Consider the following 12,030-nt stretch of genomic DNA (forward strand, 5'->3'; position numbering starts at 1 on the left):
TAAATAATACTGGGGAAAGAGGCCCTTTTAAAAAGGGTGATTTAGTTTTGGCCTTTCTACCTCTTGCTAACCAGCAGGCAAAGGTTCAACGCTTGAAAGAACAGGGGATCATCAGTCCCAGCCTTAGCCCTGGGCATCACCCGTGGGGCTAGTTCCAAAAGTAGTGGTACTTACCGACTATGCGTGGACTCAGGAAGGTGAAGCGGTAACTGTAGCGGATTCGTTTCCCCTCCCGAGGATGGATGACATCAGGTAGCGTGGGGAAGGCATGCTACCTGTTGAAACTGGATCTTCTCCAGGGCTACTACCAAGTTCCGTTAACTGAGAGGGCGAAGCCGATTTCTGCGTTTCACTCCTCCAGCCTCTACGAGTTCAGGGTTTTTCTGTTCGGGATGAGGAAAGCCCCAGCGACCTGTCAGCGACTCATGAATTTCCTGACGGCAGACCTGGAGGCGTTCGTTAAATCGATGACCTCGTAATCTGGAACTAGTCCTGGGAGGAACATTTGGTCCTCCTGCGGGCGCTCTTCTCGGCCCTGTTGGCCGCCAATCTCACGGTAAACCCGCCCGAAAAGTGAATGTGGACACGCCCATGTCACCTTCCCGGGTCACGTGAATGGTCAGGGCCAGTCGCACCTGAAGCTGCAAAGGTGGAAGCAGTTCTACAGATTTCCCCCCCCCGTCCTGTCGACGGCGCGGGACTACAGTTTCGAAATCCACCTGGATTCCATCCCTTCAGACCTGAAGATGGAATTTCCCGGTGGATTTCGAAACTTAGTCTCACTTTCAATAAATCTAGTTTTTGTATTGAGGGTTTTTCTTCCATATATATATATATAATATATATATATATATTATATATATTATATATATATATATATATATAAAATATATATATATACAAAATAATAAATATAAATATAATATATATAATATATATATATATATGTAATATATAATTTTATAATATATATATATATATATATATAGTATATATATATATATATATATATATACCTATATATAATATAAATTATAAATATTAATATATATTTATATAGATAGATAGAGTATTATATATATATATATATAGGTAGATAGATAGATAGATAGATGTACACATGAACATGTATACGTATATATATACATATACATATATGGTATACATATGTGTGTGTATATGTATAGATAGATAGATAGATGGATAGATAGATAGATAGATAAATAGAGGATAGATATTTACATAAATTAACTTATATATAAAATATATATATATATATATATATAATATATATATATGTATATATATATTTTATATATAAAATATATATATATAATATTATATATATCATATAATATATATATGATATTTATATATTTTGTATATAAAATATATATATATTATATATATAATATATATATATTATATGTATATGTATATATTTTATATATATATATATATATTATATATATATATATATAATATATATTAGTATATATATATATAAATATATATAATATATATATAATTATATATATATATATTTTATATATATTATATATTTTATATATATTATATAAAATTATATATATATATATATATATATATATATGCATAACAAAACACACACACACACACACACACACCACACACCACCACACACACCCCACACACACAAACACACAAACACAAAACACCCCACACACACACACACCACATATATATATATGCTGCATATAATTATTTAATGATGCCCTTTTACCGTCCTTGCACCTTCTCCGTGGTTCCCCTTTTACTTAGGGGAGATAAGGGAAAACCCACCAAGGCTGCAAAACAGATAGACAGCGAACAGTACAGACAGATAACTGCAAAAAAGACAGCGTCCAGCAGCAAGCCATCAGGTAAGGTAGCAGGCAGCAGACAAGGCAGTGACCAGCAGGCAAGGCAGCCGCCAGCAGGCAAGGCAACGGCCAGCATTTCAAATATGGCCCATTTCAACACACACCAAATCTCTCGCAGGGAGGCCACTAAGGAATCTTAAGTGTTTTCCCATAACTTCTAATAACCCTAAAGGACTCCCTGGGACCACTTGTAGCAGAACCTTCCTCACTTACCATTGCCATGCACATAATGTTATATCTTATAAATATATATTAATACAGTACACTAGCTCTACACCAAACCAAGCAGGTGCCAACCCACCATGAAGCTTGTGGGGCAAAGCCCTCGGGAACCCCACAGGCGGATGGGCGATCCCACAGCCTGCCGAACCCCTTTATTTGGGGCAGTGTCGGCGGGGTCGGCAGAGGTGGCGTGCACCCGGAGTAACCACCCGAGGCTTAACCTCAGTCCTTGTGGCAGGATGAGCGGTTACCTCTGCTATCGCGAGAATTGAAGCGATGGGAGTTGAGGTGGCTGCCCTCTCAGAGGTGAGGAAGACCGGGTAGCAGCACAATCAGGGGGGGGGTGGGTACACCTACTATGGTCGGACCGCAGCGATGGTCCCCACCCCAGGGTGTAGCCATAGCCATCTCCAGCCGACTTCAGCCCTCGGTAGTTGAGGTGATACCGGTTGATGAGCGTATTATAGCACTGAGACTGAAGCTTGCTTTTGGCTTTCATGTCTCTTATTGTTTGTATACGCCAGTACCAAATTATGAAAAAATTGATGGGGAAAGAGGCGTTCTACACCAAACCTGCATTGTTCTGGCTGACTTCAATGAAGATCCGGCTGTGCCCGAGCTGGCTATGAGATGTCTGTCGGCCCCCCATAGCTCGGGAGCTGTTTCCCAGCAGTGAGAATAGCCTCCTTCCCGGGACTTTGCTAGGTCCTAGAAAATGGCCCTGGTACCAGCGCTCCAACCGCAACGCGGGGACATGGTACAGCGATATGGGTACAGTGGCTAAGGAGTTTCGACCACATCCTTGTTAGCATGCGATGGAGGATCCTCCAGAACTGCGGGGGTTTACCGGAGTGCCGATTTCTGTGGCACTGACCATAGGCTGGTTGTGGCTACCTGTGGGTCCATTTCCCAAACTCCCCGTCCTCCAGTGGCACCTGGACAGACAAAGGGAGGGGAGTGTGCCGTGGGTTCACCATGGAAGTCTCTGACCGATTTACGGAACTCGACAACCTGTCGGACCCATTGCTTCTGGGAGCTCTTAAAGCATGTTGTCAACAATACGTAGCAAGAGGGAAATTGTACACCACCCCTCGTCCAAGCACGCAGCCCTTCTTTTTGGGCAGGACACAGATGTCGCCGGCTTTCTCTTTTCGCACAGGAACAAACATCCGTCCTCGAAGGGAACACGCCGCATAAAAGGACACGTCCGTAAGGGCAGAGACACACAATAGGACACAGCAGGCGGCCCAAGCCACACAGGGTCCAGCTCCACCCCTCGTCCTCCACCCGGGGACACGGGAGTCTCTTGGGGGGCCAATCTTTTTCCCAAGAATAAACTAGCAAGCTAAGCCCCCTTTTCAGACCACCCAAGTCCATCTCTCGTCTTGCTCACATTGGTGACGCGGTGCTCCTAATCTCTCGTGTCACTATTTGGGGTTTGCGGTGGCCACTCGCTACATTGGCGATGTAGTGCTCTCAACTCAATGTGTCGCTTACATCTGATGGCAGCGGTGTTCAAGAACCTCACAACGCCGACTCATATTGCCTACCACCTCGTCCTTGCGAAGCCTGTTGCGATCCACGCGAAATGCCTTTCCCCCCCTCTTTTAATGCCCAGCCATAGCTACCAAGTCCTCTTCGATCACGCCTACCCGCACCATGTCTGTCCTACTACTTCGTGCTGACCACTCACGCCTGTGCTACCCTCCTGTCGAAGTCGCTGGAGATGTATCCTCGCACTCTACGCCGCCACACTCGCCAAACGGCTCACTGCCTCGCTAATTCTTCGCGAACCCTCGTCAACACAGCCAGGGTGTCGCAGTTCTACAGTACCAACAATCTCCTCGATACTATCAAAAGTAAGTGTACCTTTTAATGCCAGAGTAACTATTGCCCTCCCTATACCCACCCACACCTTGCATACAAGTTGCCTTCTTTCAAATTCAAGTACACGCCACTCTATACTACATAACTCCTCCCTGTCAACCACTGTTTTTTCAACACACTGAGATCAAACCCAAGTGACACGCACCCTCACTTCAGACCCCCATTCCCCAGCCCTAACCATCCCGTAATTGATGTATTGTTTAGTATTTTTTGTCTATTATAATTTTTTTCCTCAGATCGCACAATTTAGCATATATCATTCTCTCAGAAAAAAATGAATACCTTCGAATTATTTAATTTTTGTTATGTTTGGTCTCTCATATTATTCATTTTATTTGTGTCGAGTTAATGAAATTTTCTATTTTTTCTCTTATATGTTATTCCTATTAGTAATCACTTCTACTTCTTGCGTATTGTTATATTTTGTGTAACCTATATCGTTCTTTTTTATCATTGTTTCTTTTTACCGGGCCCTGCTAATCGGTCGGCTCGTTCACATGTAGATTTTTGATCACCTGACTATCCCTATTTACCTACCTGTCACTTCTCGGAATTCACTCTAAGATTGCGTATTTTACCCTGTGCCCTCCTTATGACTAATAACTGAACCCAAATTTTTTTACGACGTCCTCTCGAAGTTCGATATCTTGTCCTCAGTAATGCTGGAGTTTATGCTTCTTTAGTTTAAGGTTTGGTGAAATGTACTGATGGTAGTGTTCCAGTTGCAATAATGGCAACACATTTGGGGACACCATGCTTTATATAGGCTACTCGGTTCAATCACCGCAAAGTTAATTTTAACCCGGCTCATGGCCGTAAAAGAAGGAACCTGCGCCCACGCAACGAGAATTACGCTCATACGATTGAAGCGCCGAGACGCGCACTGTTGATTTTCACCGCAAAATTAAACCCGGCTCATGGCCGTAAACGAAGGAATCCTGCGCCCGCCGCACACTTACGCTCTTACGACTGAAGCGCCGAGACGCACACTGTTAGAATTAAGTTCAGGCCCAGCTGCCTATGTGTTCGAAGCATATATACTTGCCTATTTACCCCAAAGATATGGAAGTCTTATTCAATTAACTTTTCTCTCTTCAATATGATGGTACCTTATTAACTCGCTACTTGACACGCCCTTCTTGTAACAAACTTTTCCCTTTTTATGCTCTCATTTTCTCGCAATTTAGTTTAAAGGGGATTTACAAACACATTATCATCCTCCTCCTTTGCCCCTTTTGGCCTGGTACACTTATTTTTCAGCTTCTGAAGACGATGACCCTCCTCGCTACTGAATGTTGCACCTCAGTGCGAAACCTCTGCCACACCCGCCACCCGCCACCCGACGGCCTAGCGACTCTCGGATCACCAGGAAACCATCTGTAGATACCAAACGACCCCTCTACTGCAAACGTTTCAAGCGTTACAGTCGGCTCGAGGACGAGCCTTGCGCGCGGCCGAGCGATGTCAACAATACGTAGCAAGACCGGATGTACACCACACCTCCGTCCAAGCACGCAGCCCTTCTCCTTGGGCAGGACACAGATGTCGCCGGCTTTCTCTTTTCGCACAGGAACAAACATCCGTCCTCGAAGGGAACCGCCGCATAAAAGGACACGTCCGTAAGGCAGAGACACACAGAGAGTGACACAGCAGGCGGCCCAAGCCACACAGGGTCCAGCTCCACCACCTCGTCCTCTACCCGGGGACACGGGAGGGCTCTTGGGGGGTCTATATCTGTCTTCAAGAATAAACTAGCAAGCTAAGCCCCTTTTCACGACCCACTCAAAATCCATCTCTCGTCTTGCTCAATCTGGGACGCGGTGCTCCAAACTCTCGTGTCACTCATATTCTGGTGGCTTGCGGTGGTCAATCGCTTACATCTGGCGATGTGGTGCTCCCAACTTACGTCTCGCTTACACATGTAACACTCGAAGCAACCCAGGAGTCCATTGGCGTACGCCCGAGGGCAAGGCAGAATACCCCGGTGACATAAAGGCCACTGAAGGGGTGTCGCAAGGTTCGGCTGAATGGTAATCAAGTCTTGCGTCACTCCATGGTGTGTAGGGACAAGGAACAGTTCATCAGGAATCTGGTGAGGAGGTTGAAGGCCATTTTTTTGGTAAATGACCTTTGCCCCGCCTGCCCAAACCCTGGGGGAAAGCTGAACTCTAAGCCCTCCTCACAGATGACTGCAGTCCGATCAGCAGATGGACAGATCATATCAGATCATGCTGGGGTTCGTGAACGTTGGGCTGAGTATTTTGAGCAGCTGTACCAGATAGACCCTCCAACAGTTAGCTTGGATGCAAGCGATGTCACAGTGCCTGTGCCGGACCCACTCATCAGAGAGGAACCCTCTACCCTAACAGAAGTTACGATGGCGATTTCCAAGCTGAAGTGTGGGAAAGCTGCAGGCATATGTGGTATCCCTGCTGAACTGCTAAAGGCTCGAGGCCTGCATAGAGTCCTGACTGCCATTCCCCCTGACCTGCTGAGGGGCGTGGTCATCCCTCTCTGGAAAGAGAAAGGGAGATCGTTGGGATTGTAGCAACTTCCATGGCATTATACTGCTCAGCATACCAGGCAAGGTTCTCGCCCACACCCTTCTGAAACGGACCCGCAATCAACTACTGAGGCATCAGAAACCGGAGCAGTCTGGATTTACTCCTGGCAAGTCCACGATAGACCGTATATTAACGAGCTGCAACCTACATCGACCTTAAGAAGGCGTTTGACTCAGTGCAACGGGAATCGCTATGGGAGATCCTCAGACTCAGGGGAATTCCGACACAGATTATTGGTCTAATAGCAAGCCTTTATACTGTTATACTGAAAGTGCTGTAAAGTGTGGTAGGGATCTGTCGAACTTCTTCCCTATTAATTCAGGGGAGAGGCAAGGCTGTGTCCTTGCACCAACACTCTCCAACGCCTGTATGGACTGGATAATGGGCAGAGCTACTAGACAAAGTTAATGTGGGGCAACACTAGGTAATATCAAGGTCTCCGACCTTGACTTTGCCGACGAAGTTGGTATCCTATCTGAGTCCTTGGAGTCACTTTTGGCGGCTCTTGATGCATTTAGCAATGAGGAAAATCCCCTAGGCCTAGAGGTCTCCTGGACCAAGACCAAGATTTAGGATTTTGGGGGCCTGTTAGGGGAACCTGTTCAGTCGATCAGCGAGGACGTTGAAGTTTTACATACCTTGATAGCTTGTCTCTGGGCTATCAGACCAAGAAGTCAATAGACGGATTGGTCTGGCAACAGGAGCCATGAACTCGATCAACAAGAGCATTTGGAGATGTCGCTCCTATGCAGAAGGACCAAGCTGCGTGTCTTCAAGGCCTTGATACTGCCAGTTTTGCTCTATGGAAGCGAAACCTGGACGCTATCTTGATATCTCATCTTGATATCCCTTCACCGGATCATGGGGTACAGTTGGCAGGACCACGTGTCCAACCGGCGGTTACACCGGGAGACTGGCATGGGACATAATCCGGGATCGCCAACTCAGGCTATTTGGCCACCTAGCTCGTCTCCCTGTGGACGACCCTGCCCATCAGGTTGTCTCTCTGTGAGACAACCCTGGGTGGAGGAGGCCTGTAGGACGACCCAGGAGATCATGGCTTGGGCAGCTCGACGAGACCTGTCACGAGGAGGCCTATGGGATGACCCTGGAGATAATGGCTTGGGCAGCTCAACGAGACCAGTCATGAGGAATTAGAGATGGACGTGGGCCTGCTTGGAGACTCGCCTCGAGGGATCCTTGTGGCTGGAAGCGAAGGGTGGATGCGGCCATGCGCGTTACCCCCTTGATGATGATTATATATATATATATATATATATATATATATATATATATAAAAGTATATAGATAGATAGATAGATAGATAAATATATATATTGTAAAGTATCTTTTATTTATAATGGTGCACTTCGTCTTTGATTTGATTACATTATCTAATTATGCTTTCACTTTCATTAAATTGGGGGTATAAAAGGATGTCAACCATTATCATATATATATTTACAAATATAAACAAAGAAAACAAAAATCAATGTAAATATCCACGTCCCAGCGAGCGTGTCAAACGGCCCAGGTGTCACGGGGCTTGTTTAAGTTTGGCGCTGCTCCGATTAACCTCGGGGGCACGTGAAGCAAAGTCTCGTGGCGCCTGGCGTCAGCAAATATACATAAAAAGACTGAAAATACAAGAGATAAATAAACATAACGAATTCAGTTCACTTACAATATACCACGCTATGCGAATTAGCGTATTAATTAAATCCTTTCCTACTCACGAGGCGAGGGTCACAGTGTTCACTCGAACAAGTGGTATGGCAAAGTGACCGATTATCTGCAGAGTAGACCAGTGAGGCATACCTACGCGCATGCGCATACAATAAGGGGGTACGAGGAAACTTACTTTCAACAAAGAAAATAACATTAAATATACATCCTTAATATGTATAAATATTTCGCAATATTTTAGTAGTACTTAAAAATCGGATTAACAAGGTCTTCATTACCCAATATCACAACAGTAAACAATCTAATTTATACATAAAGGTAAATATGTTATTGAATACCTTTACAATGCCCCATAACCAAGCATAAAATCTAATGATTTTATGTCATTTACATACATTTACTTAACACAGCGGCTCAGAACGTCCGCACCTACATTTTCTTTACCTTTTATGTATTGTATTCTATATGAATAACCTTGTAATGCTAGAGCCCATCTCATTAATTTTCCATTTGAATTTCTCATGTTCCTGAGATAAATTAAGGCTGTTGGTCAGTTTCAAGTACAAACTCCTTACCATAGATGTAAGTTTTAAATTTGTTGATAGCCCAAACGATTGACAAACATTCCTTTTCAATAGTTGCAAAATTCTTTTCCCTATCAAGTAGCTTTCGGCTAGCATAAGCTATAGGCATCTTTGTTCCATTATGTTCCTGAAGCAAAACCGCCCCAATGCCATTCTCGGAAGCATCACACCGTAAGAAAAAGGTCTTCGAATAGTCAGGAAGACACAGGATTGGTTTATCCGAGAGTTTGGATTTTAACTCAAGAAAACTAGAAAGTTGTCATTGTTCCATTCAGTTTATTACTTGAATTCTTCTTCAGTAGCTCATTCATAGGAGCACTAATGTTAGCAAATTTTGGTATGAATTTTCTATAGTATGAAATTGTTCAATAAAAGATCTTAGTTCCTTTTTGGTATCTGGCAAAGGCATTAACTCAATAGCTTTAATTCTGTCTTCAGGTGGTTTAATAACATTCTCTCCAAGAACAACTCCAAGATAATTTATTTTATTATACCCAAGGAAGCATTACTTATACCAGCCGTTAAGCCATGCAATCGTAATTTATTCAGCAAACACCTCAGATCCTGCAAATGATCAAATCAATTAGAATTGTGTTTTACAATGTTATCAAAGTAACAATTTGTATTCTTCAAACCAAAGATCATTTTCTCATCAGTCTGACAAACGTTGCACATGCGGTTTTGAGTCCAAATGGCATCATTACAATTGCATAAGTCCTCTGTTGGGAAAATGCAGTATATTTCTTAGATTCTAAAGATAGAGAATCTGCCAGTAGCCTAATTTAAGATCTATCTCGGTGAAATATTTATCATTTACAAAGTTACCCAGGGCTTCATCAGTTGTGGGCATGGGTTCACAATCAAAAATTGTAATGTCATTCAAGCTCCTGAAGTCGATACAGAACCTATAAGTTTGATCGCGTTTTCTTACGAGAACGACCGGTGAACAATAAGGTGATACAGATGGCTCTATTATGCCAAACTCAAGCATCTTGTCAACTTCCATGTTGAAAACATCAATCAGATTATAAGGTATAGGATAAGGTTTCTTACAAACGGGTTAGTGGTCTCAAGCTTGATTACGTGTTCTATAGACTTTGTATGACCTGGCTTGTCAGTGAAAACACAGGGTATTCAGAAATAAGAACATTATGTCGTCCTTTGTTGGGCACTCAGATCACCTACATTTAAAGATTCGCTACTTGTTAATTCCAGATACATAGTTTCATTTATATTATCACAATCATTTTCATCCACAACGCATACATTAATAACTTTGTTCATAGGTGTTTCATCGCGACGGAAGTATCGCTTCAGCATATTTATGTGAAAAAGCTTATTCTTTCCACGCATTTTGATGGTATAATCTACTCCATTATTTTTCACGCTTATGACTGGATAAGGCCCTTTCCATTGCATAATCATCTTATTGTGATCAGTAGGCAAAAGTACAAGCACCTCGTCATTCACCTTTAACCTGCGATTTCTAGATTTAAGGTCATAATAGCTTTTATAAGTCTTGCTGCTTATCTCGGCTTGGGAAACGGCCAGTTTTGCAGTTTCCTCTAATCTGGATCTTAATTCGGTTACATATTGATAAGTAGACTTTACTTCCTTATCGATCTCGTCATTAGACCAAAGTTCATGCAAAATAGTAAGCGGACCTCTGATTGGTCTTCCATAAAGGAGTTCAAATGGAGAAAACTTCAGCGAATCGTTCGGAATTTCCCTGTAAGCGAAAAGAACGGCGGGAAGATATCTATCCCAGTCTCGTGGATGGTCAGAGCACAGCTTCTTAATCATTGCTTTCAATACTCCATTCAGACGTTCAACCGCGCCATTGCAACTCGCATGATACGGGGTTGTGTACAGAGCTTTAACTGACAGCAGTCTATGAATCTCGGCCATTAGGTCTGATCGAAACTGAGTTCCGCGATCGACAGATTTCTTTAGGGATGCCAACCCGAGAGAAAATCTCAACTAAGCTTTCTGCGATAGTCACGGTGTCTATGTTCTTTAGACAAACTGCTTCGGGGAAACGCGTAGCATAATCTATCATAGTCAGGATGTATCTGTGTCCGCGGTCGGAGCAAGGTGATATCGGACCGACAAGGTCAATAGCGACACGTGAAAATGGCTCGGAAATGACGGGAATAGTTTTCATCGGCACCCTCTTAACGCTGCCTTTGTGCGAAACTTTCTGGCAGATGTGACACGATCTGCAATAACGCTTGATATCTGCTCCTGCTCCAGGCCAGAAAAACTTAAGGAATATCTTATGGCTAGTTTTCCTGTGTGAAAAGTGGCCAGCTGTTAAAGAATCATGAGCAAGATTTAAATATTTTACTTTTATAATCTCAGGAACAATCAGTTGCTTTCTACCCTTTTCATGATCGAATTTACTTTCTAAGCAAATTCTATAGATTAACCCATTAATTATTTCATATTTCACTGCCCTATTCTTAACATTGTCTATTTTCCCTGTCTTTACCTTTTCCCTAATTGACTTTAATGTAGGGCATGTATTCTGAGCATTAATGACGTCACGTTTACGATATCAAGTTGCGACACTGCGGGACACTTCAGAGGCTTACGTTCTTCAGATCGTTCCGTCATTGCACGAGTCTCCACCCTCATAACAGTCGCAAGCGATGTAGAACGGACATCATTACGTACCTTATGCAAATGATTCGGAGGGTTAGAAGGGGGGGAGCGAGAATCTTCCGACGATTCGAAAGGATCAAGATCAAGATTGGCAGGTTTGGAGTCAGGCGGGATTTTAACACCTGGAACGAGTCCAATTAATATGTCTGCAAATTTTATAGGCGCTGCTATGGCATTAACCCAGCCGGTAAAGAACTTTGACTTAATAAAACACCTTATCTGAGGAAAATAATTAGAAATTCCCAAGTAATCATACACCTTCACGAGTTTCCCATATTTGTAATTGATGGCACGAGACTGTCCTTCACAACAATTGTAGAGCAACCAGAATCCAACATACTTCAGCTCGTTTATTGAAAACACACCCATTATCATCAATATAACTGTTTGGTTTAAGTTCCGACTCAAAAACAAAGTTAACTTTGCTAGTGCCTTATTTTCTTATAATTTCTAGGATTTTCAGGACATTGAGCCTAATGTGACCAGCCTTACCACATCCATGGCAAATTAGTTCACTATCCT

General features: G+C 43.1%; 1 long non-coding RNA gene across 1 annotated transcript in view; it reads right to left on the reverse strand.

Moving 5' to 3' along the window:
- Window positions 1–8,159: 8,159 nt before the first annotated feature.
- LOC119570936 overlaps window positions 8,160–12,030 on the reverse strand; it is a 5,154-nt gene continuing 1,283 nt past the window's right edge. The window contains exons 2-3 of the long non-coding RNA XR_005228493.1: window positions 9,354–9,408; window positions 8,160–8,211 (exon numbers count right to left, since the gene is read on the reverse strand). This is a non-coding gene — a long non-coding RNA (uncharacterized LOC119570936). The remainder of the gene's footprint in view (window positions 8,212–9,353; window positions 9,409–12,030) is intronic.

Source organism: Penaeus monodon, unplaced genomic scaffold (assembly GCF_015228065.2).
Source record: "Penaeus monodon isolate SGIC_2016 unplaced genomic scaffold, NSTDA_Pmon_1 PmonScaffold_45, whole genome shotgun sequence".
In the NCBI taxonomy this organism is placed as follows: domain Eukaryota; kingdom Metazoa; phylum Arthropoda; class Malacostraca; order Decapoda; family Penaeidae; genus Penaeus; species Penaeus monodon.